The following is a 7,826-nucleotide window of genomic DNA, read 5'->3' as shown; positions in this document are numbered from 1 at the left end:
AAGAAATAGTCGACAGACAAAACGAATAGTCGACTATTTTATAACACAAAATTTCAATAGTCGACAGACACATTCCAATAGTCGACAGATGCTGAGATATGAAGAAATTTTTGAAACTTATGAACAAAAATAGTCGACAGATCAAAAGGCATAGTCGACTATTTTTACTCGATAGTCGACAGATGCTAAAATAGTCGACAGATGCTCAAATAGTCGACAGAACATCAAAAATAGTCGACTATTTTGAAGCATAGTCAACAGAAAGAACCTGATAGTCGACTATTCTTTAGAAAAACTTGAATTTTCAATACATCCTTATTCGATTCTTTTAAAACCTCATTTTGATTATCTTGAAAGCAAGTTGAGATTATCAAAAGTATATTTTGAAACAAATCACTCTCAACAAGCAAGTTTTTCAAATCACTCTCAACCATACTCAATATTTCTTCTATAAGTTTTCATATCTTGCTTCAAAGCTTATATACTAAAAATTCATTTTCTCATTCATATAATCCACATAGTAGAAATTGATTTTCATATAAACATTTATCAAAAACATGTTCTAGTTGGTCTTTTGCCTTAGAATTGTTTTGACCAACGATTTTAAGGAGATTCTTTTTAGATCTTAAAACTTGTTTATGCTAATCTCCAACTAATATAAAAGATCATAAATCTTTTTGGTTTTCATTTTAACAATGCACTTGAAATTTATTTTGTTGAAAACCACCACCTTGATTCATGACTTAGGGATTTAATAACATATGTTTTTCATCATCAAAACTAAGCACAAGGGTAGAACATCAATATTGTGAGGAGATTTTATTTTGTTATTTACATTATTGCCCTTGTATACATTTTGTATAGGCCATGGTGCCAAGATGATGAAACTTGATGATGATGTAACTTTTATTTTACCTTCTACTAAATGTGTCTAAAGTTAGAAGTTTGATGTTGAATTATATTGTTTTGTATCATCTTTGTGATGAGCTCATTTGAAATATATTATGCTAGCGGGAATATCCGGGAATGAGCCTTTACATAACGCATATGCAAGTATGTAAATCCAATCGTAACCAAACAAATGCTCTCCTTTCTCAAATGTTTCCATTTTAAAAAAAAAATGATATATGATTAAGTATTTATATTTTGAGATTGATTATTTTTAATTCATATTGTATCTATTTTTTATGATTTGAATTATAAAATATTTTAAATGTTTTTAACAACTTTTTGTTTTTATATACTTTATTAATATGCATTTAAATCATTTCATAATCCTGCTAAAAACTAAAAGTGCAATTCAGATTGAAAGTATTTTTATTTTTTAATTTTTAATTAAAATATATTTTATATAATCAAAAAATATTTTTATTCACGGCTTAAATTTTTTTCTAATTAATTTCTTATTGTGTGCCCTAAAGTTAGAAGACAGGAAGAATTATTACAACAAAATAGCTCCTCTGCTTCAATAGTAGAGCACATAGTGGAGGGGCCTTATGTATATGAAAATAAAAATAATTGAGATAAAGATAGGAGTTTTAAAAATAATTGTTTCTAGAATTTTTGAATTTTAAAATGATTTTCACATATTAATAATAAATTACTCTTGGACGCATAATAAAAGATCTTATTTTTTTATAATTATGATCTATTTGGATAATTATAGGGTAAATTAGTTTTTTGAGAATTAATTTATAATAACCGAATAGAAAATTAGTATAACACTAAATTATACTTTTTTTATTTAACGTGGAATAATATTATTTAAGTCCATATCATTTAATTAAGGTACCAAATTAAGAGGCTGTAAAATTTGGGGAAAGACAATTCTAAAATGAACAGAATCACACAAACGAGGCTCCAAAAGGACTGCAAAGGTTGGAATTCCTCAATACCTATCCATCATAAGTTGACTGTATATATATATATATATATATATATGAATTTTAAGAGTTATGTAGCATTTTTATAAATTATAATATTGTATTAATTACTTTTAAATAAGTAGCTAATTAGGAGAAAGTATTTTGTTATTAACCTCAAAGAAAGAAAAGAACCAAATCATCACCAAGCCATACCAATAAAGATCAAATTAAGTTGATATTAACTAATCAGAAATATTATTTAGATACTCATGAAATATTTTTTGTGGCACTATTTTATTGATGTATTATACTTTATGTCACATTAATATAAGTGTATGACATTAATATTAATTAGTTTCAGGACAAAAAAAAGAAAAAAAAAAAAAAAAGAACTAAGGTTATAGCAACCAGAGATCTCCAAACTACTTAGATGAATTTTATTCAAAAGAAGCAATTATCGGAGCTTCTGGCCAATTGTAGGAAACGAATGCCTATTTTGAAGCAAAATCACACTGCTGCAGGCGGAATGCTTTGCTCATTCCTGAAGAAATTACTCGGATCCACCTTCCTCTTCACTTCCACCAATCTCTTAAAATTATCCTTGTAATAAGGAAGAGCCCAAGTACTGGCTTGTTCATAGCTTGTGTTTCCCTTGTTGTTCACTCCCAGGTCAAGAATCTCTATAGTTCAAGTACGCCTATATCGGATTCTTCGAAACATAGGCCTCCATCACCTTGTAAAGCCGCCGAATCCATTTCATATTCTTCAGATACTCTTCTCTTCCCTCTTGCTTCCAAACGATCACCCAGTGGATGTTGTAAATAACCCCAGATCGATGAGCGTAAGGCGTCGCCGAATCCGAAATCTCGGCCAGTTCTCCTCCAAACGGGCTGAACAGGGCCTCGGTTCCATCTATCTCGTTCAACATTTTGTAAACAATTTCCAGACATTCTTCTGAAATTGGGGTTAATACGTAGTCCGATTTTCCTTTGAAGTATATCGGATCGTAGGTTCTGTTGAGCAAAATCTCACGCGGGTAACCGTCGAATCCTGCGAAATAGAGAATCGATTAGATCCAGCTCATTTCCAAGCAATCTTGTCGCTCCAAACCCAGCTCTGGGAAGCTTTGTTTCATCAACCTGACGAGCTTCTCAGCCCGGCCGAGGTACAAGGCCACGAACGAGCCTTGCGTTGTCAACCTCCCGAACCCGCTACTAGAATTAGCGGTTGTTATGAACAGCCTCAGCAGGATGTTTTCGTCAAGCTTGTCCGCAATATATTGCCACTGGTGCATAAGCTTGGCCCCGTTTTGCTCTAGGGTTCTGTTCACTGTGAAAACAGTGACGGTTTCCGGAACAGGAAGGAGTTTAATCTGCCATTCGAGAATTACACCAAAGCTCGCCCCTCCGCCGCCTCTGATGGCCCAGAAAAGGTCTTCTCCCATGGCTTTCCCGTCCAGAATTTTGCCATTAACGTCGACTAGTCGAGCGTCAATGATGTTGTCCACGGAAAGGCCGTATTTGCGGGACATCATGCCGTAACCTCCGCCACTGAAGTGGCCGCCGATGCCCACAGTGGGGCAGACTCCGGCTGTGAAGCCGTAAGTATTAGTTTTTTGGAAATGCTGTAATATAGCTCTCCTAGGGTTGCGCCAGATTGGACCCATGCAGTGCCTTTTTCCATGCACGTCGACATCGACTGATCGGAAGTTGAGTAGGTCGACCATGAAGAACTGGGATTCATAGGAAACGTAGGAGAGGCCATCATAGTCATGGCCACCACTACGAACCCTAATGGGCAAGCCGGATTCTTTAGAACAGTAAAGGGTGGCCAGAATTTGGGAGACTTCTAATGGCGTGACAATGACTTTAGGTTTTGGGGTGTGGGGCAAGGCGAACCTTTGGTTCCGTAATGAGGCCTTCAAGACGGATGTATAGTTGGAGTTGTGTGGAGTGTAGATGAGTTTTGCGATTGAGTTTGTGGAGTTTGGGAAGTGAAGGGAAAGGCATTGAAGGAAGTTGTGGACACGGGAATGATGATGAGATGGGGCTGCCATTAATGAGGTAGAGAAGAGGAGGAAAAGAAGTGGAAGCCATGGTGAAGCCATTAGAGTCTTCATTTTTGTGTTAATTGATGATTGATCAATTGACGGTAAATGTGTGGTTATTTATATATGGGATTGCTTGTGCAGCATAAGTTATGTGACTTTTTCAACTTCTGGATTTATTTTTCTCTGCAAAAAATGGGTTAAGAGGGAAAATTCAAATGGGATTTAAATACCATATATATAATATATATATATATATATGTATCTTATAAAACTAAAGAGAACGGACAAGAGCAAGAAAAATAGGAAAAACTCATGAGATGAGAAAATAGAAATTTTCTTTTTTTCCTTATTATCAAACACTACAAGAATTTTGGGATTTAGCGACGGAATTTTTCCGTCGCTAAATCTGAAAATCCGTCACAAAATGTCTTTAGCGACGGACATTTTCCGTCGCTAAAGTCTACGTCGCTAAATTTTTTTTGCGACAAATCCGTCGTTATATTAGCGATGTCTTAGCGTCACTAAGTGTATTTTTAAAAAAAAAATTGCGACGGAATATTTCCGTCGCAATATTTTTTAAAAAAAAATTCTTATTTTTTTATTAGCGACTCAAAATTCCGTCGCTATTATTTTAAAAAATAAAATATTTAAAATATAGCAACAGAATATTCCGCGAGTAGATGCAGTAAGTTGTTCAATAAAAAATCGCATCTCAAACATCTATCGTCGAACATTGCTCAGCTCATGAGCCTGCGAATTTATCTACTTCGCTTGTGAATTTATCTGCTCCGCCTACGAATTTATCTGCTCCGACTGCATTTTTAATTTCTCTGTTATTTCTTGTATAACTGGGTTTTCATTAAGACCAGATGAGACAGAGGATGAGCTGCCAACGTCAGAAAATTTTGATTGGGATAAAGATCCCGTGCCGTAAATCCTCTTCTTCTTATTTTTCCCCCCGGCAGCCTGGATGAATATCTGATCGCAATCTGGCTGCTGAGGCTTCTCAGACCCTTCATTTGGTTGAGTTGCCTGCTCTAGCAACTTTCCATACATTTCCTACAACAGTTTAATGAAGAAAATAGAATAAATCAATTATGAATATTAAAGTTTATGTTAATTATAAAAATGATAATACTTACAATTAAAAAAAACTTACAGCAACACTCGAAGAACGTCTGTCGACATACACCATCTGTCCTTCCTCAGTTTTTTTAGAATGAGTTCGTTCAAACAATTTAATCAGTGTAGGCTCTCTCCCAAACTCATGTGTCTAAAAAAAAAAGATATAAAATTAACCATGTTAATAAAAAAAATTTAAATATTAACAAATTAAATTAATTAAATTTCTCACCATTCGTCTTTTATGCTCTGCTGAAGATATAGAACCCCCAGTATGGCGGGAAGGACCAGCCCCAAGGCCACCTGTCTCACTCAAACGGTTCAACGATGCTTGTGCAGACCGTTTCTTGAAAGCTTCATTTTGTTCCCATTTCTGCATCCAGCTATCCCAAACATCATCTGGCACAAAGATCGGTTTTTCATTGGCATGCCACTTACGAATGTTGTCGATATATCGTTTTGTTGCTTTTTGTGCCCACTCTCTTCTCACTAATGCATCAATTGCAGGATCCCACTGAAAAATTTTCTGTAAAAAAAAAAAAAGATTAAATAATTTAAACATTTCTACATTAATAGTTGAAATATATATATATTATTAATTTGAATTTAATACCGCAAATTCATCCCAATACAAGCCCTTTGTCTCCGAAGGCACTTCTTTCCAAACATGACCTTTCTTATGAAGACGTTTCTTGAAGATTGTCGATATAATATGGGAGATATTAATTGTACGACAAAAGATGCTCCTGTATACAAATAATAATAATTAGTATAAAAATTAATACATGTCATAATGTAAAAAAAAATTAAAGTTACCCATCGCCATCCTGCTCTATAACATGTAATGGTTCAGATGTAAAATGACTGGCAGTCTAGTGAGATGATGGATGTACTGGTGACTCTGTAGGAAGGGTCGATGAAGAAGCAACTGCAGGGGCAGCAACAGGAGATGCTGATGGGAGGGAGGCTGGTGAAATATCCCCCGAAATATGTGGTGCTGCAGTAGATGAAGTGGAAGCAGCAGTAGACCCAGACGAGTTAGGTCTAGAACCACTGCGTCCTGCACGATATCGTTCTCTAACACTTGTCATCTATATATATATTATAACGAAAATGCCGTAAAAAAATTTTCCCGCCCATTTCCACTTTCTATTTCGATATTTTATTATATTTTATTTATTTTTTTGCTTACCCAAAATGAAATTTTTATAAATCATTAATTAAATATAGGTTTGTGGAAAACGTGTAGTTCTTGAAACCTGTAGATGATTTTTTTCATAATTAAATAGTGTTTGGAGAATATATAAACATGTTGGTATATGAAGAGGTAAGATCTAATCAATATTATTAATTTTTAAATATTAACCTAAAATTTTAATTAAAATAAATTACAGAAAAATGAGATTTTTTTAAATCGACAAAAATCTTGAGATATCAGGTAATACCGTCAAATACCGACTACCAAGTAATTTTTTTAAAAAAATAAATTTAATTTTTTATTTTATTTCCTATAATTTACCTCTCATTCTCTCTCAATAAAGCTACTATTCAAAACTTTAAAACCCTTAATTAATTTCAGAACCATGCAAAAAAAATACAAATCTTATATATGTTTAAGTTATTACTTAATTTTGAAAAATAATTAGTTTGTAGGTTATGTTAAATTAGTTATTTAGGTAAAATTGAATTATTTTAAATAAATTATTTAAGTTATTTTGACAAAATTAATATTTGTATAGGCTATTTATATTTATCATATGTTGTCATGTTTTTTTTAAAAATTTTATTATATTTTATATTTTAATTATTTATGTTACTAATTTATTATATGTTGTCATATTATTTATTATTTTGTATAAACTATTTATATTTATCATATGTTAAATTAGTTATTAGTTTGTGAAAAATGTGTAGTTCTTGAAATTTGTAGACTGTAGATAGAATTTATGATTGTGAGGTTGCTAATTTTAAATAAATTCAATATATATGAACTTTCTTGCATCGCACGGGAGGTGAACTAGTACCTATAATGAAATAAATCAATTATTAAAATCAAAATCATTAATAATTAAACATAAATATTTAAATCATAAAATTCACCTCTAATCACTATCATATAAGTCTACATCTGTGTCATTAGATTCTAAGTCGTCATCAGAATCTAATTGAAGAACTTGTTCATCTTCTGATTCAGAGTCATATTCAGAGTCTGATCGCAAGACTTGCTCATCATACGATTCAGACTTATCTTCAGAATCAGATCTCAAAACTTTCTCATCATTCAACTCTAAGGTTTCATCAAATTCTGATTCCATAACTGGCTCATCATTTAAATCAGCGTGGTCACCATCATTCACTATCTCAAGGATTTGGGCATCATCAACTGCGATATCGTGTAGTTCCACATCATCCTCTTAGTAAGGCAACGCTTCACGTGGAAGGGTTGCCTCTTGATTATTAAAAGATTGTGGAACCTCTACTATGAACCTTGGTTTAACTTTTGTTACAACCAACTAATCGCTTTTGTTACGCCTCAAGCTTGGATATTCGCAAAAATATACTTGAATCGCTTGAGAAGCTAATACAAATTGCTCGTTTGTATTCCATTTCTTCTTTTCATTGACCTCGACAATCTTATATGCATGATGAATCTTCACCCCCTCGTTCAAAGTTGGAATAAACCAATCGCCCTTGAACAATACAACTTTCTTGAATGACGATACTGAAGGATACTCGAGCTCGACAATCTCTGTTATCCGACCATAATAGTCCTTCTCGAGATCATCGTA

The 7,826-nt window shown here is 33.2% G+C and overlaps 1 pseudogene; it reads right to left on the bottom strand.

The window, feature by feature from the left end:
• Window positions 1-2,318: 2,318 nt before the first annotated feature.
• Window positions 2,319-3,984, bottom strand: LOC127795272 (berberine bridge enzyme-like 18; annotated as a pseudogene).
• Window positions 3,985-7,826: the final 3,842 nt, after the last annotated feature.

The sequence above is a fragment of the Diospyros lotus genome, chromosome 2 (genome assembly GCF_014633365.1).
Source record: "Diospyros lotus cultivar Yz01 chromosome 2, ASM1463336v1, whole genome shotgun sequence".
Lineage (NCBI taxonomy): Eukaryota > Viridiplantae > Streptophyta > Magnoliopsida > Ericales > Ebenaceae > Diospyros > Diospyros lotus.
The sequence above is the reverse complement of the archived record's forward strand: the minus strand, read 5'-3'. Positions and strand labels throughout refer to the sequence as shown.